We start from the raw sequence: 23,271 nt of genomic DNA on the forward strand, positions 1-23,271 counted from the left end.
AGGTAGCTAAATATCTGGAAGCAACAACTGCCTTACTGCAGAGCATGGTCATATAGTTTGCTATTGGAGAAAGGGAGGCCACAGGTTCACCATTGAAACTTGGCCAAACTTCAAAGAATCTGGAATGAGTTAAAATACTTTAAGATTCTTGTGGCACAGAAGTAATAAGCCAAGGTGGCCACTGGAGGCCCCATCTGCTCCCATGGCGCAGGGACAGCAGCTTTGCAGGGAGCCAGTCCCAGGTTGTGGGAATAGCCCAAATCCCAGTGGAATTCCACGGAGCAAGAATGCAAGTGCCTGAAGAAGAGCAGGCACCAAGCCTGTCCACTTCATCTGCCCAATAAAGATAGCAGAGCCTTCAGAGGGCAAAGTTATCTGTTTTTCAAAAACACAAACAAGGAGATAAGGTTTATATGATTTCCAAGCCCACTGATAATTTTCGAGACTCCAAAGTCATAGTAACTGTTCTTCACTGCTGGGCAAATGTTATTTCTGCTCTGTAGTTAAGAGAACAAACACCACTTGATTTTGATAGCAGTGGACTGTGTCTGATATTTGCAGAGTCAGGGGAGCAGCTGTTATCCTCACAGCCATCTGATTTTAAATACCTTTCTACCTGCCCGGTGACCTCTCAGCTCCCTCCCCTTGACAAGTGCTGTGTTTGCAGCTCAGCCTCCCAGCACCAAAAAGCAAAGGTGCAAACTGCATGCCTTTCTTCCCATTTCTGCAACAAGTCCTAGCTAATTAGCCTTATAAATGAGTATTGATACAAAATCTTCCACCATGCAAGGGAGTTCTGGGTGCTCACACATTTTACCAGCCCAATCATTCCTATTTTTCCCAAGTATCCTCATACTCCAGCCCTAGAAAACTAATGCCATTCAGCTTTCCACAGGTCACCTCTCCCTTTGCTTGCTGCGTGGTTTGCCCCAGCACTCAGACTTTTGATTCTCAGTCAGTCATAATTCGTCATTCAAAATAAGTACACGCAAGAATTTTTCTTTTCCCTGACACTTCATTCTCATTTTAGTCCAAAGATCAACCTTTAGCAGAATTATTTGGAGGAGTGAATTCAACAATTTAAATTTCAGCTTGAATGAGAAGCTCAAAGGACATGCTTGCAAGAGTGAAAACTAGGATTTGGTGAAAAATGGGGTAGTAATTCTTCTACATAGCAAGAACTACGTTAACTGATGACATTATAATCTGAAGGGAAATAGGTCTAAGTGGTATTAGGCATTTTTATTTTGAAAAGTAGTTAGAAAACAGTTTTTGATGAACCTCAAAGAGGTTAACAGCTCACCCTCAGGTCAGATAAGTATCCAAAAGGTTGTTTTTTTTGACTGTTTGAAATGTCTGTGTGCTTGTCAGAGGGTATATGAGTTGGAGAGTTGTGAAAGTATCACGAGAAAGCTAGTGGTTTTGATCACTGGTATTTCCCGGTGTGAGCTGAGCTTTCCCTATTCCTGCTTCTAAAATCAGCTGAAAGGAGAAAACGTACAAGAATGCAAAAATGTCATTAAACATTCCTCAAATATTTTCATATATGCCAGAGTGGATCTGATTTATGTTTTAGTGAAAGGTTGCATTGATTTTTACATGAACTGTGTTCTCGCACTCCTTGACGTTGACTTTTTCACATAATGGGCTTGATTATGAGAAAAAAATACTTGCGCAACACACAGCTCAGACAACTCAGTGCCTAATTAAAGTAACCAGTTAGTCAGAGCCCGTTTAGGAGGCAAACTGGGCATTTCCTCATGAGAATGACTACATGTAGGTTTTATACTCATGGTGATGGATGACTACAAAGGTAAATAATGCATGCAGTTGTGAGGATAACTTACTCATCATGCTTCCTATGAACAGACTGCTGGAGTGGTAGTGAAGGGCAATATTTTCATAGGCTTTGCTATTGCTCCCTGCTTTTGGGGCAAGCGTTGGACTAGAAAATTATTGACTCTCTAAGTGGTGTAAAACAGACTTTTGAAAGTATTTATATGGGGACATTTCAGTTACTTCAGTGATTTACAGAGCTGGACGGAAGCAGAACCCCCACAGACCTGTTATGAAAGGAACACATTTATTAATGGTACCATGATTTAAATCTATATTTGGATTTTATGTCCTCAGTGGATTTAACAGCTGCTTCAGTCAGCCTAGCAGGAATCTGTGAATGAAATGGGTTGGGTAGAGATAGCAGGAGAAATCATATTTTTCTTTTAAAAAATATCCTTCCTCGGAGATTAAAGAGAAGCCTTTGTATAACTGTACTGCACTATGCCAGGAAAGTTCATCCCAGAGATTAAGGCATTAATTGCATAATTATAATGTATACACGGTATGCTTCGCCAACAAAGATATAAGCCTTACTCTTTCCAAATAAACCTTAAAGTCCAGAGAATAAACACAGCACTTGCAAATTACCCCGAGAATTAATGTAATCTCCTAAATACTCCAGCTTGTTTCTTAGAAAGAAAACAGGGTGCTCAGTCCATGTGATAACAGATCATCCCTGGGTCTCGTGGTGAGGAGATCACAAGCAAACTTTCCACAGCACGCTTGCCCTGGAGCTCTCCCTTGTGCTTCCCCCTCAAAAAAAAAAAGCCAACTTTTTTTTTTTTTTTTTTTTTTTTCCTACTCTCAGTTTCTGGAGCTCTTTCTGAATACATGTTTAAATTCATACAGCACCAACGAAGGAAGCTTGTGACAGGCACACCTTGAGGTCCTTTGCAGGCAGACATCTGCAGGGTCAGTCTGCCTGGCAGCAATGAGAGAAGATAGCCCAGCAAAAAGACACAGCCCACCACTAGTGCCCCAGCACAACCACCTAAAGGTGCCTGCAAACCTTTTGTGCTGTAGGGATGGAGGCAAAGACAACTCCGGAGCAGGGACAGAAGCAAAAGGCGGGGAAAGAAACCCAACAATTTTGGAGAAGAGGTATAAAAAGCCATGAAAATGAGCGTTTTGTCCTTCCCATGAATCCTTCTCTTTTAAATGCCTGGTAAAGGATGGGGAGGGAAGGAAAATCATCATCCTCTAATCCAAAACAGGAGCTGGCTGTCACCCCAGCACAAGCAGACCACGCTAACTCCTCTGCTAGGTCTATTCCTGTGAGGAGACAGAGATGGACTGTGATAAGGTTTTGGCTGTTGGACACAGTAGAAAATACGTCCTTGGCCAGCCAGGGCCTGCACGCTGAGGTGAAGGGAGCTGGGAATTGCCAAGCTGAAGCAGTTCCTTAACCTGGCTGCAGGAGGTTTGAGGACGGAGAAAGACTGACACTTCTCTGAAGGGGTCTTGCAGGGAAACACCTCTGGGATGAAAGCAGAGCCAAATCTGACAAACTTGCTATTGTTTCACAAAAATGCCACAAATCCAGCTTCGTTTGTCAAGATTTATTCCCATCTTTTGTTGTTGCTGCAGTCTGATGGCAGGTTAAGGCTCACACCATGTTAAGTGATATATAGCCACCCACCAGGACGTGCCCCAGAGGACTTGCAAGCTTTGTATCAAGCTGGTCAAGCGAAACAGGGATGGCAGGAATGAGGAAATAGTGGAAGAATGGTCTTACAGAGAACGAAGGCAGGCTTTTTTGGGGCTGTGTTTTGGTTTGTCTCATTGTCTAGAAGATCCCAGAAATTATGCCATAATAAATCCCTGCTGGTTGGAGCAAAGCTGTGGACGCAGTTATCCAGCAAGCGGGTACGTGCAAAGTGCTCGAGGCAGCAGCACACCATACGTCCGAGCGTAAACAGTGATCTTCATACGTGTGGGCAATCCTGCCGCTGTCCTGCAGAAGGGCAGAGACCTGTGCATGCAGACCCGAATGCAAAATCTTGCTGTGAAAATTTAGATTTTTTTTTCTAGTCAGGAAAAAAGAGATAGTTCTGCAAAGAGAAGTTTAGTATTTTAGGCAATCTGCAGCTGCTAACATTTTTCTTCCCACTGTCATGCCCCTCGGGTGTTTGGAGGAGAATTGGACACAACATATAACGCCCCACTTCTGTGCAGCTCCTCCAGCATCCCCACCAGTGGAGTTATGGCAACAGCAGCACAACACCTACAGCCCCCAGCAGAAATTTTATGATGACAGGCAGGAAAATGGAGTGGCTTTTGCCTTAAGGGTAAAAAAAAAAACAAGTAAGAGTGAGTTCACCTGCTCAGAGACCTGGACTCACATAGGGCTGACAGCAGTAAGGATGCTCTCCTGACAGGACATGACTTATTTACATTCATTGAAAAGAGATTCCATTGCTTTTGGAAAATACATGGAAGTGGCCCTCCACAGGCACCACAGATAGTTCAGTGAGCAAATATTAAATACTTGTAAACTCTGTTAAAAAAATAATTTGCGGAAAATTAATACAAATTAACCACCAGTCCTTAGGCAGACCTCAGTGGGTTCAATGTAAGAATCATCCTGTCAGACCGTCCTACCTTTCAACACAGTGCAGAGGTACAGAGCCTTGTTTTAAACCTATACTTACAAAAATCATGATGCAGCTTTTTAGCTTTTTTTTTTTTTTTTTTTTTTTTAGTGGTAGATCCATCTATTCATTGGATGAGTTGCAACAATGGCATTTTTGCAATTAGTGGTTCTTTGCAAAATATATATTATATATATATAATATAATATATATATACATACAATGCATATCTGTATCAAAGTAATAAGTGCTTAGATGAGTTTTGCACTGATAGGCTAGCTGGCAGAGAAATCAATTTTAGTTGTCCATTAGGGCTGGATTCAATAGAAATGTTGGCTAACTTCACCGCAAGCCTTGGAAACCATCAGAGTATTCAAGACTTAGGCAGTCAGATGCCTGCTTTAATTTCTATTGACAAAGGAAGAGGAGGGATGAGTAAATGTAAAACATTTCCTTTCAAAATTGAGCTGAGAGAGGCAGCGTGGTGCAGGGAGGAGGTGGAATCCAGGACATCTGGGTTGTGTTTACTGCTGGCTCTGCTGCCAGCTTGCTTTCTGACTTGGTTCAAGTTGCTTTTTTTGCTTTGCTACCTCACTTTCTGCGAGGCAGGGAGAGCTTGCCCGCTTTCACACAGTGCTCTGGGCAGGTGCAGGGACTTCCTTGGTGACTGCGACCTGAACTGGCATACCCACAGACAGTATAGCAGGCAATGCTATCTGGTGATCGGCATCCCAAAGTGTGCAGGAGGGGTAGCTGTGCTCTTGGAGACCCAAAGGGCTCACTACAGAGCACTGCACCTGTGTAAAGATCTACCCATAGGTACTAGAAATCAGAGCCTTTGTTACTACAGATGGGAAAGTCATTCAGAGAGTGGGGTTTTCAGCCTCCTTCACATATACTTAACCATCTCTTATCTCATTTACTACACTGTTCCCTGGGAAAGGTACTTGTTTTTGGGGTAAGGCACAGGAATTGGGGTAGCTGTTTTGATACAGTCTCCATATGGTGCTTCCAGTAGCAAAAACTGTTTCCAGGTTCCCAAGGTCACAGGAAGCCTGACAACTTTTTTTTTTTTTTTTTTCTCTCTCTCTAAGGTGCATTTTCAGCTAAAAGTTGAGAATTAAAAAAGCACATGATAGCAAAAGAGTCATACACAGCCTTCTGCATATCACCATCAATTGAGAAGTGATATTTAGGCTTTAGCTGAAATCCTATTTGACTTGGTTTTCACTTTGTACAACACTTATGTCTCATGCTACTTGCTGAATACATAGATTGAACTCATGGCCAAACATTTTGTAAATGCTTGCATTTTTTTTTCCTAAAAGTATTTACTCTTACAAAGATGAAGGCTTGATTACTGTGTGCAACGCTGTGTACTCAGCTGGATACCACGAGATGGGGATCCAAGCTGATCTCGGGCTGTATTAGCCTGAATTACACGATGAACAAGATGCAGCACGCCCAATATCAGTTTCATTGAGGCACATGGATGCTGTGCTTGAGTATGCACAGAATGAAATCTGAGTACTTCAAGATTTGATCCCGTGGTACTAAATGACCAGCAGGTACGATCTGAGTCCTACATCTTTTTGCAGGCTTCCATTTATGATACTATCTTGTTTACCCTACTGACAGGTCCAGACAGCTTCCATGAACACCCTCTTGGAAACAGCCAGAACTCCACAGCTTGGTCAGGCCACCCTCCCCACAAAGCTGTATGTGATCTCACAACTCTCTGCGGAGTGTTGGGAAGAACTTGCCATGAATTGTGATAACTATATCTTTACTCACAGAAAAATCTGTGAATAAATATGCAACATACAGTCTAGAGCTACTGTAATCCACATCAATAGAAAACACTGATCGTTTCTGTCTCTATTCACTATACAGCAATATTCCCCTTTATTTTTTTTACCCATTAAAGAGGAAGGTTATTAAGAATAATACTTTGTAGCTTTGTTGTATGCTATCTTAGATTAGGAATCAACTATTAACTATTGATTTTGCCTCCTCTACAGGGTAGATAGGAGTTACTCTTTGCACGGTAACAATCTTGGCAATCTGAATCAGACAAGTGAGCTGGGGTGCAAGACCCCTGGGTTCAGCCTGTGGTTTGGTGGGTGTTGCAGTCCCATTGCCTCTGTCTGTGCTTCCCACTCCCCCTCCATCCACCCTCCTCTCCCTTTGGCTCTCCCCAATCATTTGCCAGACAGTGCATTGGGATGGCATTGCTCTTCACTGTGTGTTTGTACAGCCTAATGAGGTGTCAGTCTTGGGACAGGTTCTTGGAAACTCCTGATGCATAAATCGTAATAGAAATTAATTACGTGAATACCAGTGTCTTAGGTGTCAAGGCAGAGCGTAAAAATGATTTTGAGTAAAGTGATCTGAATGTTTTGCAGTGTGACTCAAAGCTTCTCCAGACTTCAGAGGCTTAGATCCATCCCTTAACACCCAGCCAGGTCTTTCTGCAATGTACTCTAGTGCTGCACAGATAACTCTGCAACGTGAAATAAAAGCTGCATTTGACTTGCTGTGAGTTAAAGCCAGTTATTCCCACAGTTCCCATTTCCTAATGTTTTCCACTCTTGATGTTCTTCACTTTTAATGTTCATAGTAACTTGTGCCAAAAAAGGTGTTTCCTATCATGTTCTACTCACATTGTGAGTTTTTTTTTTTGATTCCATATTTTCAATCCCCAGAGAGCTAAGGTTAGTCATAAACATGCTTTTGGCTATCAGATTCATGTGTGGTTTGCTATAGCAACAAACAAAAGCATTAGTCAGAAACTGGCATGAAGCTATAAACACATATTTTTTTGTGATATTACCCAGAGTTAGCTTAATTTATGTGGTACACTGCTGCCACACAACTGCATCCTAGTTAAACCATTATTGCTGAATATAAGCTTTATATATATTACAGTGAAATAAGAAAATCTGTTAATTTGTGTTGACATTTGAGGATCACAAGCCCAATTCTGGTATTGCACTGGTGTAAATCCAGCTGCACTCCTTCAGAATGTGCATTTAGATCAAGGGAAAGAATCCAAACCTAAATCTATTGAATAAGAGGAAAATTATCATCAAGCAAATAAACAGTCGCTTTTCCATTGCTGCTCTCACCTCCGTAATTTTACTGTAGCAAAACGATTAGAGGTAAGCATTATCAGACCGTGGGAGATGGTTTCATCTTGCTGCCAACACACTTGGAAATCATTATCTGCAGCATGGCAGGGAGAGCCAGGCTCAGCTGAAGATAATCTCCCTCCAGATGTGCCGATGCAGCACAGGGAAGGTGCAGTTTGTGCAGGGCCAGTGTCTCTCCGGCCGGTGTGGGGATGGGGAGGAGCTGGGGAGTTGGCTGGGTTTGTACAGCAGTCACTGAAATCCCGCAGCCAGACAGCTACTAGTCCCCGAGCCAGCTTGTTTAAAGGTTGCCCCGAAGGGTCTGTAGGAGTGGTGATTATTGCCTAGGCAAAGCAGGCACATTCTTGTCAAGGCTTTATTCCAACCATTTGTCTTCTCTTTGCCGCACCTTTTCAGGAACATGAGCCCTCCTCTTTTCTGACAGCTGTATTTAATGCAAAACACATGCATGAAAAATGTGTTTTCCAGTATCCCTGGGCTGGCACTGTTCAGCAAGGAGAGCTGAAACTTCCTTAGAAACTGTTCGGATACTTTTTCAGACCCCTCTCTTCAGGCATGTGGCTGTAGAAGCGATTGTGACCCTCCCTGCTGCAGATGTCTGCAGAGTAACTAAGTCATGAATAATATCCGCATGTGTCCAAGCGATAAGAGTAACAAACCCCCCAGAGTCCTCTTGTACCTACACACAATGCTAATACCAGTCCAGAAGTTTTTAACTGGGCCAGTGATTCCGTCTGCAGAGGGTAAGCCTGCAGCAACAACCTGTGCTTTGCATGTGCACATACACAGGCCCTCTGAGAATGGGCCTTCAAATCCAGGGAGCAAGAACAAGACCTAGCCCAAAGTGTTGCCCAAGCTCTGTTCCAAAAAGGAAAGAGCTCTTTTCCCTAACTGAACCCAGCAGCAGCAGAACACCTCCCAGGAGACCCGAAATTTTAACCTTGGCCCCGTTCACTGTGCTTGGCATAGCATTCATTGCTTGTCCTGGGTTCTGAGCTCTTGAGATGCATGCCCTGGTGTATTTTCAAAACCTTCTGAAATCATCTTACCATAGCAGATTTACCTGGTGTAGAAGAGGTGTGTTCGCCCTTCTCCCATCCATGCACAGTTGCACCATGCTGTGCATTGAAAGATGCCAAATACTTTGTTTCTTTCAAAACAGGAGTGCTCTGGCTGCTTGTCTTCTTCAGAGATCAGCCAAAACACTTTGCTATTTCCTTTTCTCCCTTAGTCAAAAAGGGACAGACTTACGTCAAAAGAGTGTTTAAAGGGTGATTGAGCGGTGTTCAGAGCACTTGAAATAAAAAAAAAATCTGCACTCAGAGTTGCAGTTACAGAGTGCTGTCAAATCCAACTCCAACAGCACAATATAAAGCAAATATTTCATTCACTGCTAAAATGTTATTGACATCCCAGTTTACAGAGGACTTCGGTACTGCAGAATTTAAAAATGCTGGAGTAAGATAGTGATGAAGCTTTTGATGTTTACAGTAAAATGAAAATTATTCCACTTTGTGGTTTCAAGGCAGGAATTGTTCTCCTTTTCTGGCATCACTGACTGTAAGCTGTATATGGTGATGGCAAGAGGATGACAAATGTAACTTTCTGGGGGAGAGCAGCATCCTCTCTGTCATACGTGATCAACTGCAGCTCACAGAAAGCAGAGTCCTCACTGGGGCTATTGCATGAGGCAGAGTTCAAGAGAGCATAAGTAATAAAACACTATTGAATTTAAAGTATGATTTGAAAAAATTGTGCAGAAAAACCTAGCGATGAACTGAGGGTCATCTTCAGATGCCTCCCATTCTAACATCTTGTACTCAAACTCTCCACAGCTCTGCAAATTGAGGAGGTTATTGGCATTCTGCAAAGTGAGGACAAGCCACTGGATTTTCCTCTTGTTGCACAGATGCAAATGACTCCAAAGTATCTAACTGAGAAAAGAATCAGCTCCACCTATTGCAGTAGATCTCAAAGACTGTAACCAAAGCCCTAGGGTCTTCCTTTTCCTTATACCAGCTTTGTATTGGTGCAAGGCTGCTGGTTCAATTACATTCAAAATGTAATTTAATCTCCCTTATAACATTAGTCTGAATCTAGAACAGCTATTCATCAATAAATAAATAAAAAATTAACATGTGCCTTCAAAAAGAACACATCCTGTTTTAACTCAATTAAAATACATTTGACCTATGCGTAAGTAGACCATTATGATAAAGAAACAATTACTCATTTCCATAAGATATCATTATTTTCTTATTACAGAAGGTCTCTGAATGTTTGCAACTGTTATGAATCAGACGTAAGGGTGATAAACTCAAGAAATAGTTTTCTTATTGCTTTCAAACAACTCCACCCATCTCAATTAATTCACCAGTTACTACATGGATGAACCGAAGTGCAGTTACTCTCTCACTATTTGAGTCTTTAATCAAAAAGACATCCAGAACTGTAGCAAAGAGTCTTTCAAAAATGTTTTCTCCCTGTCATTTTAACTAACCTCTGTGAAACATAAAACTGAAATCTACTTCCTTAACTAAATTGTGTTTTCCTCTAATCTATTAAGCAAGCACACTAATTTGTTATTTTTGGGCATTTCACTGGTTGGCTAGATGGTGTTGAGGAGGAAAGTGAGCACTGAATCATTTAAAACTCATGCAGAAAGATTCACTTTTTTTTTTTCTTCAATAATAAAATACAAAGAAAGCTTGTTATTTTCAGCTTCTCCTCCCATAACTCGACACACTTGCAATTCTGATGTTTTTCACCCTCATATATTTGATTATTTCTGATTTCAAAGAGTACAGATTAAGCTCACAAATTTGATTTGTAAATGAGGACAGTTATCAAACTGAAGCTTAGAATATACCAGGGCAAGATGGGATTTGTGTACACCTCTGCTAGGGAGAGTCTTTCAAAAAAGAGGTGAATATCAAGGAACCAAAACAAGGGGATAACATTTTTACAAATAATTTGGTAGGTCACCTGATTAATTCTTTTGAAATCTGACCTCTTTGGGCTGAAAACCCAGCCTGTAGTTGATTTTTTTCAGACTTGAACTACACTGATGTGAACTGAACTATACTAATTAATTTATTAAATCAAATCAATGGATTAATTTATCTGTAAATGAGCTTTTGTGCTTTTGTAAACCCACAGTTTGCATCTAGAAATTCTCCTTAATTTTTCAAGGGACTCTCTTGCACTACATAAAAACAAGAGAAATTGAGCTGTGCCAAATACTATTTTGCTACCATCACTGTTTATTGACAAAAAAGATTTTTATCTTAACAGAATGAAGGAACTGCTAACTTTATCTTTGATGTAAAATATTTTCCCATAAGAATTTTCTGTCACCTTTTTCCCATATCTCTGGTATTACATATACATTAAGGAATTTTAAAGCTTAAAAGATATTTTTTTTCTGTGGTGATTTACAACCAAACAAGTTGCTCAGGGAACTTTCTCTCAAACTGAAAACCTGTTTCCAAGGGCAGTTATTTATATTAAACCCCCCATAAAAGGTTGTGGAAAAGCTAAGAGGTTTTTTCTTCATTCCTGTTTTGAGAGGGGCTATACCCAGCATACCAGAGAGACATGCACAGTAACATCACTCCATTAATATTGCTACATCTGGGCACTTAAGTTTGCACTGAATTTTATCAGTGCAGTAAAGAGAAATAAGTCTTCCTAGACCATAAGAATCTTTAGCCTGAACTCTGTATAAATGTAATTTTTTTTTTTTTTTTTTTTTTTTTTTTTTCTGCACATTGATTATGGTGTGGATTTTTTAAAAAACTGATTTGAAGAGCGGTTTGGGTTGAAAAAATCTGTTTCTGATTTGGAGTGGTAATTGGCATTTATATAAAGTCTGTATCAGTTGCTTTGGGCTTTTCACATAGTGTTAGTAGATTTTCTCAGACTTATTCTTAAGGGATAAACATGAACTCTACCAAAAGCACCACAAATTAACATCCTCCTTTACTGTAGCAGCAAAGGGGACAGTCAGCTTACATTGCTACCCATTGAAACCTCTCTGGGTCAGTACTGGGCTGCCTTAAGAGACCACTTGGGGTTACAGCCACTACTTCTCATGCAATACTTACTCTGAGGCCAGAGAAATTCAGTCTCCAGGGCTGCCAATCAAGACAGAATGATGATTTTTGATAAATATTTGATCATTTCTAAGTCTGGCCAGGGCTGTGCTTTGGCAATGGAGCAGGCAATCTGCTCCGGGAGAAGCCTGGATTCTTGGGGGGATGAATCAGCGAGGAGAAGGAATGTGGGAAAGTTAATTTGTGTGAGCTTTATGGGCCTTATCTGCAATAGGCACCCACCTGCCTCCGCTTCTAGGCAGGCCATGATAAGAGCTGAATTCACAGCTATCTAGCAGGGAGGACAGTAAGAAGAGAGCCGCCTGCGAGAAGGCAGCAGCTTTGCATTCGCTTTCACAGAGCAAATTTGTTATATAGGTGGAGGAGTTGATTTCAGAGGGAAAAAAGCTGCAACATACCTAATCAGTATATTGGATAACCAAATACCTGCAGAGTAGTTCCTACAAGGATTTCTGAAGTGGGTAAGCCAGTGAGAGCATTTCACTTGCAACATGTCCTTGAAACCCTTCCTGAAATCCAGACAGTGACACCCTGGCAGATTTTAGCTGGGTAGCCGTACGGGTATTTACAGCACTAGTAATGACTCAGTTGCAAGTCAAAGCAGTATATCCCAAGAGATAAAATTGTTGAGAGTCCCAGGAGATAAAACTGTTGAGGATCAAAATGGATTAAACCAGTCTTTATTGCTTTATTTGGCTATGAATCTCTAAACCACACTTGCCCCTTTCATGAGGGTCATAAGCAATTTTTGTTCAGCCCAGGAGCTGGGATGTAAATAATAATGACTGCTAAAAAGTGATGCCTCTCCCTTATTGACACTGTGAGAATAGAGGCACTGTAGTCCTGGAGAAAGGTCCTAACTGATAATTATCAGACAGGCTCCTAATGTCATATTAGCATCACAATAATTACACACCAGAACACCGTGAGAATTCATGCAGGAAGTAAAACACACACTGAAAACCCCTTCTGTCACGTAAAACCTGAGAGAGAGGAAAATTCGTGCCTAGACCAAGCAAACACAGAGACACGGACCAGGACATTACACCTACCCTCCAGGCAACCATTAGACTAAAACTACAGAGATAATGCAAAACTTTTACTTCTGAGACAGGACATTTGGTCAGGGAGAAACAGCACTGACCCTCAGGTTGTCTGGGTGGCGCCATGAGCATTTTCCAGCTGCCTTTTTAACCCTGCCATTTGTAACTGTATTTTAGCCAGCACAACAAAGGAGAAATCAGGAGGGAAAAATTCAGATAGCTGCCTGCTTTTGCTGTCTCTTTTGGACATCATCCTAATGATGTTGTCACAATAAACTTTGGTAGAGAGCTTATTTTCAAATACTGTGTTACTCCTATAAAACATTGCTCTTTTTCAGTATTAGGTGAAATATTGGACTATTAAAATATTTTAGTAAATATTTTATTCTAGCATCAGAAGATTTGTGTGGATCTGTCTAGATTACATTTCCTATATAGATCACAAGAACTACTGTAAATGTGTAGCAGTAATTTTCAGCCAAGTACTTGAAAAATGGTGATAGTTGGATGAAACTCATTAACTCAGGATCTGGGAAACTTCAAATTGGCAATTCAAAAAAAAAAAATGCTTGGAAGTAAAAATCCCCTGTGATTTTATTGCTTAAATATGACTTAAGCTGAGAAAGTCTGTGTGGAGCCCCACCAGGGTGCTTTTATTCTGATGGTCTGAAATGCCGTATGGATTCTATTAAGTTTACCTTTACCATCAGAGGAAAGATGCACGTCTGTAAAAATAAAGAGCTCCTTTCTGATTGGTATCATGAAAGGCTTTGCTCTTGTTGCAAAGTGTGAGCAGGCATGCTTTCAATAGTTTTAAATCTGTGGACAGAGCTTATCAATATACACACACTCACGGGAAAGCCATTCGCTCCCCTTTTCATCTGGGGGCTGCTAGTTTCTCTTTTTATGGTAGTGTTTATATCTGTTCTTAGATGCCAGTGCTCTTCCACATCTTCCCTGATATTAGTCAACCTGTAGAAAATGCTGTATAAAATCCTACAGAGCCCAGTCTGGGGTGTAAGAAACCTTAACTCCCTAAATGTTTCTTTACTTGGACGTACTTTGGAGAGCAGTGGCCTGTTCCCTTAGATAAAAGCAGGAGCTAAGTTCACAAACAGCTCTCTGGCCAGGAAAGGAGATGGATGATTGTAACTCACGTATATTTTCTGGTTTCAGAGGGTTTTGAGATGAAATGATTTGAAGGCTTTTAATGAAGTACTCTAACTACCGACAAGGGCAGCTTAACATACCAAGGCATTGAATCAAAACATCTTGTTCATGCCTTGAATGGAAGGAAACTATTCACACATTGGTTATTTGGGAGTAGCCGCTCCTCCAGCTCCGCTGTGCTACGAGGCCCGGCTTTCGCCTCGAAGGCCGCGTTACATTCATCACGGCACAAGTATGCAGCCAAGTGACAGAGTGCAGCCAGGGGGCATTACCAAACCAGATACAAAACAAAGGCGGGAGTAGAGCTCAGACACAGGCCTGACTGGTTCTGATAGCATCCTGCAGACAGCATGGCCTGTTACACCCCTCTAGCTGCATGCAGCCTCTGTATTGCCATTCCACAGGCTAGGCCTTTTGTCTTCACAGAAGCAGTTAGGGAAACAAGAATTTCAGGGCTTGGTGGGGAGGATCCCTCTCCCAGCCCAGGGCAGAGGGGAAACACAAAAACTGGGGGGCAATATTCCCCACTGCATCACTTTTTCCAAGGCAGAACGGCTGCTTTTTCCACTGTTAGTAGTTCATTTCGGAGCTGACAAGCTAGTTTGTCTAGGTGGAGCGAGCGGGTGCCCCCGCTGTCTCGCTGGCAGGGGTTCAAGTGAAGTAACATTACATTCCTGTAATGTTACAGCCTCCTCCGTGACACTGCGCCCGCATCTCCCCACTGCCACGGATCCTGCCCGGATAGAGTGACAGCCGCGGCATTCCCGCTGCGGTCCTGCCGTGCCCCGGGGCCCTGCCCAGCAGTTGCTGTAACTCTCAGCCCAGGGGATCTCGCAGGACAATGGAATGAAACCAGCTCTCTGAAATGCACTAGGAAATTTCTGTAGAAAATGGACCTCTCAGTTTTCAGCTGATGCTTTTCCCCAGCATTGTCGGGGCTGCTTACTGGCAATGCCTTGTGGCAGCTTCCTTAAGGAGCATGGTGCATGCATAGAGGAGCTTATATGCAGTTTCTTTCAGAGTCTGATCTTCACCAAGTGATGCTTGCAGGGTCATTTTCCTCACAGACAGCACTGCTTGCTTGGAAGAACGTGACTCTTCCTCCAAATTGCCTAGGAGGATTTGGATGGCGAGGATGGTTGCTCTGAACTGACCTAGCCAAGCCCCTCATGCAGTGAGAGAACACAATCATCCTTTGGAGCTCAGAGATCTTTAGCACGGCTGATTTTGGAAAATTGTGAAAATATTTTTTTAAGTGCCAAAAAATCATGTTCATCTGCAGAAAATGGTAGCTGAGATAGAAAAGATGGTCTTTTTGTGATCATTATAATTTTGCCTGTGAGGGCTTAAAAAAAATAATATCTGATTTAGGCTGTTTTTCAGCCATTAGAGCTTTAAGGAAACTAAAACAAGAATGCAATAGCTTATATACTTGATGACACTGCCTAGTTGAAATGACATCTTAATCAGCTAGTTAATCTACATTTGTTCATCAGTCTTCAGTCTCCTGCGATATCCTCAGAAACCCAAAGAATTCAGTGCAAGATGTATGCATTAATTTAATAAACCATCAAAATAATTAAGGCTATGGATGGAGATGGAAACAAAGAAGAACCAGATATGGAAAGCACTGAGGAGGCCAAAGAAAAAGTAAAATGTTTGAATTGCTGCCTTTTTGCCTGTTAGCTCAAAGTGAAAATTTTCTCTTAGTAAACTGAAGTCAGGTGAACTTACCTATCAGAAAAATTGCTCTTGAGAGGCCATGTTAAATGCCAAGCATGTGCATAGTGTTCCTGTTATCAAGTGCTTTCCTGAACTGGGACCTACGATTCTGAATATTCTAAATATTCTAAATATTCCCTATTTCAAATATGAGAAGTGAATCAGAAGGGGTTATGGGCCTTCATAGCAGCACTGCTCAGGAGGCTGTGAGAGCTCTGAGGGAAGAGAAGGAATCCAAGAAATTGTGATACCTACAAGTGAGTGAAAACAAGCAATAGGAAATTTAAAAATAAATAAATAAATAAAAAGGAAGGGCACATTACCAATTTTGAGAAAGGGATTCAATTTAAAAAAAACAGGAGCAATTCTGGAGTAGTGCATTAGCAGTGACCAGCAGCGTATGCATGAGAGGCAACAGGGCTGGGACAGGGGGGCTGAGGGCACAGGGACAGACAGGTCTGCAGGTGTGGGCACCCAATGGCTGCAGGTACTGCCCTGGCAGAGGGGTCTTGATGCCAGCTGAAGGTCTGAATGATGGCAGCGATGCACAACATTATTTATAACAAAACGTGATATTAAACACATGAGGGAGCCCCATGAAACTGCTGACATACTTATATAAGTTATTTGCTGGGTTAAACAGAGTGCCAACGATGATACTGATAGTTAATTATTATTGTTGTTGTTTGTCACACAATTATTCGCTCCTCCTTCTCCTTGTTAATAATGCTAATAAAGTTCTGTGCCCAGGGTATGCTTTGCATTGCCAGAAAAGACCTGATCTAAAGATGTCTCAGCCTTGTGCATGTCTAAGCATGAGTCCTCTAACTCAGTATGGACTCAAAGCTATTAATTTCCACATGACCAGATCAATAGTGGACAAACAGAACTCTGTTTCTTACTGCAGCTAAGAAATGGTAATTAACAAAATCCTAGTAAAGAAAAGGCACAGTTTTGTGGATTTCATATGTTAAAAAACAATAATAAATGAGTGAGCAAAATATACAAGTTTTCACCTAAAGATTTATGTTTACCACAGCTCAGGTTTCTGTCTATTTAAGAGAAATCCAGTGTTGAAATGAAGTTGGATAATTCATGCCAGTCAGTACATGGCAAGAGAAAACCTTCTCTGGTGACAATACTACTTGAGAATAAGCATTTAATCTTTGTCAAAAATATGTGCACTGCAACAATTGCTACTTCTCTTGATTTTAACAAATCTACATTAAAATCCCAGGGAAAACAAGACAACAGCAGCATTATAGTTCTCTTCCACAGAAATAAATAAATAAAGCAAAACAAAACAAAGCCACTTTTGGCAGGAAATCTAATGTTTAAGGACTTGATGCAAAGAAAAACTGTATACTTAAAAAGTATGAACAGACTTCTTAAATTCACTACATTCATATGCAAACATATCTGTACTATGAAATCTTAAGAGGCAGAAAGCCCAAATTTAAGAAGTGCAGAGAAAGGAAGATAATCATACCCGGTATTGTCATTTGCTGTTTTATTCCTAATTTGATTTTAAAGCACTCAGATTACGGTAAATTTATACACCAGTGGCACAGTTAAAGCTGGGTTTCTGTTCAGTTTATACAATACATTAATACCCAATTGCCTTGAATTAGATAACACTGTCATATATAAATTGATTATAGTTTCTCTCTTTTTTTTTTTTTCTTTTTTTTTTGAAACTGTTGTCCACAGAATGTGCACACCAAAAAAAGTATTGGTTTTACATTTTTGCAGTTTTACCCAAAACTGCCCAGCTGGGTTACTAGATTAAAGATAATAATAATTTAAAAATGTATTTTAGAAAGCAAACACAATTTTCAGTCATATGATATGAAAATGTTCCATTCTATGTAACTCCTACTGCCTACTTTCAAAAAATTCCCTTGTTCTGAAGTCAGTTCACTGGCTATTAGAAGTAGTCACTGATGTAAATTCCATCTTGTTTATGAAAACATTTTGAACAAAGCACTGGTTGTCCAGGATTTATATAAAAAAAGTTAAAACCTATAAAATGTTGGCATCGTTACTATTTGGGGCATGAGAATGACATGCATATAAATTATAGTTTACTGGCACAGTCTTTTATAAACAAAAAGAAGGCTTTGCTGAAAACGGAATTCATCAATGTACTGTAATTCCCCTCTTTTATAGATATTGCTTTTAGGGAAAAAATCTAAAGCAAATCTTATACCTACTCTACAGTGGGAATGAGGGGTACAAGAAGTCTTTGCTGATATAGGTTGACTGTGGTAGAGAGGAGAACTAATATACAAGCACACGGAGTCTGGGGAAATCAGATGGTTGCAAAGGCCCTAATTGTGAAGCTTCGGGAAGGGAGGTCATTTATGTAGCTGATGTCCCTCCATGTAATCTCAGCTGCATCTCCATTTGCCCTGTAGTTCGTTGCTCCTTTTTGTAGGAAAGCATCCTGCTATTACCATTTAGGAAATGTAGCAGTTTAGTAAGGGCTTTCACAGGAGGACTCTTTCCCTTCCTACACAAGATGAGTAGAGGCTTTTACCCACCACACTGAACAATATTTAGCAGTGTAATTTGTTGCTTTAAAATGTCATCCTGATATGAAGTAAGTGTTCAGGTCTCATTGCAGAAAGTGATGATCTAATTCTCTTGGGTTTTAGGGATAGCACAGTCTTAGTAACAGGAAGATTGTGAAGGTACTGGTCACCTAATCATTCTTTGCATACTTAGTTTAAAGTAACTGGTTTTTAGAGTTTTTCCTCTGTTAGAACCTATAGGATATGCCCTGCTGGATGGCAAGATAAATCAACTGTGCAAACTATACAGGGACATTCAAGCTAGTGCAGACCATTAGGCTAGGTGCTGGGTCCTGCACTTGGGGCACAACAACCCCATGATACACTACGGGAGGAGTGGCTGGAAAGCTGCCTTGTGAAAAGGGACCTTAGGGTATTGGTTGACAGCTGTCTGAACACAAGCCAGGAGTGTGCTCAGGTGTCCAAGAAGGCCAACAGCATCCTGGCTTGTATAAGAAATAGTGTGGCCAGCAGCACTAGGGAAGTGATTGTCCCTCTGTGCTCAGCTCCGGTGAAGCCGCACCTTGAGTACTGTGTTCAGTTTTGGGCCCTCACTACAAGGACATCAAGGTGCTGATGCATGTCCAAAGAAGGGCTATGAAGCTGGTGAAGGGTCTAGCAAACAAGTCTTATGAGGACCAGCTGAGGGAGCTGCAGTTGTTTAGCCTGGAGAAAAGGTGGCTCAGGGGAGACCTACAAAGGAGATCTACAAAGGAGACCTATGCACTCTACTACGACCTGAAAGGAGGAAATAGTGAGGTGGGGATCAGGCTTTTCTCCCAAGCACCAAGTGATAAGATGAGGGGAAATGGCCTCAAGTTGCTCCAGGGGAGGTTTAGGTTGGATAATAGGAGAAACTTCTTTACTGAAAAGGTTGTGAAGTATTGGAACAGGCTACCAAGTTGAGTCAACATCCCTGGAGGACTTCAAAAACATTTAGATGTAGTGCTTAGTGACATAGTTTAATGGTGGACTTGGCAGTGCTACGTTAATGGTTGGACTGGATGATCTTAGAGGTCTGTTCCAACCTAAATGATTCTATAAGCCCCTAGCTGGAGAACCTCATACTTGCATTGCTCCTGTTCTAGACAGCTAAAATGCCACTAAAGTTACACCAGAGTAAAACAAGAGAAACAGCAGTGAACCAGTCCAAAAATCCTCCCAGATAATTCTTTCCTTTCAGTTTTCCAGTAGCAAATCATTGGCAGCCACCAGGGATCAATGCTGTAACTAGCCTTAAAGTGCTGCACTAAAGTGCAAAAGCTCTAGCAATCCAAGTACTATTCTGTTAAGTCATTCTACTGGACTTCAAAGCTCGTGGGTGGGATTTTCCCAAGTGAAAAATACGGCAATGCCACAAGCCTAAGTCCTTACAATTTCTTGGAATTTTAGTAATAGCCATAAAATTTGCTGTTGGCACCTGAATATTTAGAAGCACTAAGCAAATTAAACAATCAAACCTCAGTCCTGCAGCTCTTCTCCCCATATGATACTCATTAAAATAAATGTGGTAAAGAGTTTCATGAATGAATTCCAGAAATTTCAAGTAGAAATGCCTAAAACCAGGTTCATATAAATACACATATAAATGCTCATTTTCCAATTTTATCGAGTTTCTGAAAATTGCAAATGCTAGAGCTTTTGGAAGAAAAAAAATCAAAACATTATATTTAGGTCTTTAATCTGAATTAGGGCCTGCATTAAGACCATTTTCTGGAATTGTCCATCGTAGGGGTCACAACTAGTCCTGTGAATACTAAAGGAGGCAAGGTCTGTCAGTCCCACTACATTCTAAGTTGATCCTAATTCTCTGGAGCTAAAATACCGTAGGAGAGATGATTAAGAAGATGTACACATGGGTAAGGTGTCCTCTGTTCAGTCAAGTTTGGAAATTTGGCCCCCAGACTGACATGGGACATTCCCACTGAAAGCACGTTATCACCATTCATCTTATTGAAGTGGTCCATCACTGATCGCATGGCACAGATCTTTTATGAGCCTGCCTATAGTAAATAATATCATATGTAGAAGAAAAAAAAAAAAAAAGTCAAGGAAAAAAAAAAAAGAAATGTAGGAGATCAGCAAACTATGTAAAAAGGCTATCAAAATCACAGCCATTTTAACAAGAGCTTGGCAACTTGTAGAGTGATTGCATGCATACAGAAGACATGCCAGCTTGTCTGCACACACAGCATGCAATATCCAAAGTCAAAAATGTCATTTTCCAGCCAAGAATTCTTCATTTAAAGTAGACAATGAACAAATCACACAATTTTGCTTGTGGCTGTCTTCTCTAGTGTTCAAGCATATTTTTAAGCCAGGGGATATGTTTAGGAGAGCCAGAACTATGCAGAATTGGTCCTGAGAGAGAGAGAGACAGCCTGATGCCTTGAAAACAATATGTCATGGAGACAGGAAAGAGGTCTAATCATCAGGACAAGACTTATGTATGTATTAGAATATCCTGTGCATCAGGGACTGTGTAACTCGGCCACACTGTCATCTACTGGCTAAACCCAGATCGCTAAAAAAGATAATATATTCATGCTGTTTTCATTCTTTGTTGCTCAACTTCAGACATTTCAAAAGAATCATATTTTCAAACAGCCCTTCTCCTTCATTCCTTCTCCTCTCTGCCCTGAATTCTTTTAAAAACCATAAAAGCAGAGTCTTTATGACTATCAAAACTTCATGATGCTTACTCCCTTAAGACCTCTATCACAGTCAAGGAAAAGTTTCTAGGTGGGGAATTTCAATCACTTTAATATATTGCCAATTAGCAAACTTTTAAACTTTTAAATGCCAATTATGATTTTAAAAAAGAAAAAAAAAAAAAGAAAGAAAGAAAGAAAGAAAGAAAAAAACAACCTCCATCAACAAACAAACACACACTTGGGAAAAACATCTCAGCTCCCCTCCAGACAAATTCTGGTCTCCAGTCCCCTCACCTCAGGGAGGCCAGGGGCTGTGTGGGAGGTAGGGGTCAGCAGATTGGGGCTGCTTTTCTTTTTCAGCTCCTTGTTTCACACTCAGCTGCTCCAGTGTGGGTTCCTCCACCCATCAGAATCAAACCTGCTTTCCATGCCCACTCAGCTTTTTACTTCAGCTCCTACTCAAGCTGCAATTTTGCTTTGGTGTTTCTCCTGCTCTCCGTGTCTCCTCTCTCCTCCTGCTCTGGTGTGTTCTTCTGCTTCTTCCTCCTCCTCTAGCATTGTTCCTTCTTTCTCGGTGTTTACCGCTGTTTCTTAAACTTGCTTTCACAGAGGTGCCAGAAACTCCTCTGATCGGGTTAGCATTGCAGGGAGTGGATATGTCCCGTGCCTTACCAAGCCATCTGGAACCATCTGGAACCATCTGGAACCAGCAGGCACTGACTGGAACCAGCTGGAACCAGCTGGTACCAGCTGCATCTGTCATAGGACAGTCACACTCTTCTCTCACAGAGACCACCCTGCAACCCCACTGCCAAAACCCTGCCAGGCCTACCTTAAGCCCCCTTGGTAGTCAATAAGCAAAAAGTCAGGCCATCTTCTAGTTCTTCTTTTTCCTTCTTTGATTTTTTCATTTTATTTTGCAAAAGCCTTTATGTTTCTGGATATGAACATGTCTGGTATTTTTGGAAAAATCACCCTAATGCGATCTGAGATAAGGAATTTAAACAAAAGCAGGCCTTCCTACTGCTGGCTGCACGCTTTTTCCAGGAGTGCTGCTCGGGGTTGCTTCAGTTTGGAAGCTCGCTGCTCTGTGCTTTGCAAGGCTCACACGGACACCCACAACCTGTGTGCTGCTTTCAGGTTCTGGACGACAGCTGAGACCGGCAGAGCCTCCGGGAGATGCTGATGCTGATGCAGAAGATGAAGATTCTGTGAGTTTTTGGTTTGTTGTTGTTGTTGTTTTAAATTGCATTGTGAAATTGGGATCTTCAATTTTTTTTTTTTTTTTTTTTTTTTTTATAGTGGGGTCTTGCTTGTGATTCTTTTTCAAATCAGAAATACTGTAGCTTGTAGTATTTCTGCTTGGGATTAGTCCGCCAGCTCAAAAGCCGGAATGATGCTTCAACATGGTGTGATCTGCTGTTGACCATGATTCACCAGCATGAGTTTAATACCAAGACCTAGCAAAATAGGACATGACTGTTCACTACAATTACATTTCTTTAAAGTTTTTGCTGGTTTCCCACAGTCTGATGATTGTCAGCAAAGCTTGTTGTGGGACTCTCCCATGATTTGCTTGTTTATAGATGGCAATAAAGTCTGAAGTTGCAAGATGCAAAGTTTAACCTTGCAAATAAAGCAGGGTATGGCAGTGTTATAGCCTTTTTCAGTTGTCACTAACTGATCTGTTAGTATTTTGAGTCTGTTCAGCCCATTGATGCATACAGTTTGTAAAGAAAACCAGTCACTCTACCAGCACTTTTGTCGCTCTGGAGTCTGTCCCTCGTGTTCTTGAATAGCATCCTTAAATGAGCATTATGTTTGTTGTTGACCAAAGGAAAGAGCTATTCATTATTCTGTATTCACCGTTGCTAATAAAAGATGTGTACACAGAAAGAGACTGTGCCTAATATGAAAATCTCTCCTAAAAAATTGGGTCACTGCTTAACCCTGGTTGTGCCTTTTCCACCACTCATTTCTTTTCCTCAGGTTAATGAAGTGGCAGTAGAAGACATCCGTCCAAGGCCACAGGGTTCCTCTCCAGTTTATGAATATTCCATAGAAGAAGAATATTTAAAGGCAAGACACTGAAGTTTCATAGGAGCATGGCTTTATCAGATTGATTGAAAGGACTTCAGCCCCTACAACAAGCCAAGGCTCAAATGCCATATACAATGATGTGTTGTCTCCCTCCCTGCCATGTTCATTAAGGGTCATGTTCATTGATGATTGTTTGTTTGTTTGTCTTTGTTTTGTTTTAATTGATTTGTTGTTGGTTGTGTTCTTTTTTCTTGGCAAAAAAAAAAAAAAAAAAAAAAAAAGCTTTTGACTTCATTTTTAAGGTACCTGGGGCACAAGGTGCCAAAAAATTATAACACTTTTCCTAGTTAAAATATTTAACTTACTTGAATC

The 23,271-nt window shown here is 41.0% G+C and overlaps 1 protein-coding gene across 1 annotated transcript in view; it reads left to right on the forward strand.

Annotated features, from left to right (window-relative positions):
- AHNAK2 (AHNAK nucleoprotein 2) overlaps nucleotides 1-23,271 on the forward strand; it is a 54,815-nt gene that overhangs the window by 3,545 nt on the left and 27,999 nt on the right. The window contains exons 2-3 of the mRNA XM_082762522.1: nucleotides 22,000-22,070; nucleotides 22,849-22,938. The gene's annotated coding sequence lies outside the window, so the exon portion shown is untranslated. The remainder of the gene's footprint in view (nucleotides 1-21,999; nucleotides 22,071-22,848; nucleotides 22,939-23,271) is intronic.

The sequence above is a fragment of the Aythya marila genome (genome assembly GCF_965140915.1).
Source record: "Aythya marila genome assembly, chromosome: 5".
NCBI lineage: Eukaryota > Metazoa > Chordata > Aves > Anseriformes > Anatidae > Aythya > Aythya marila.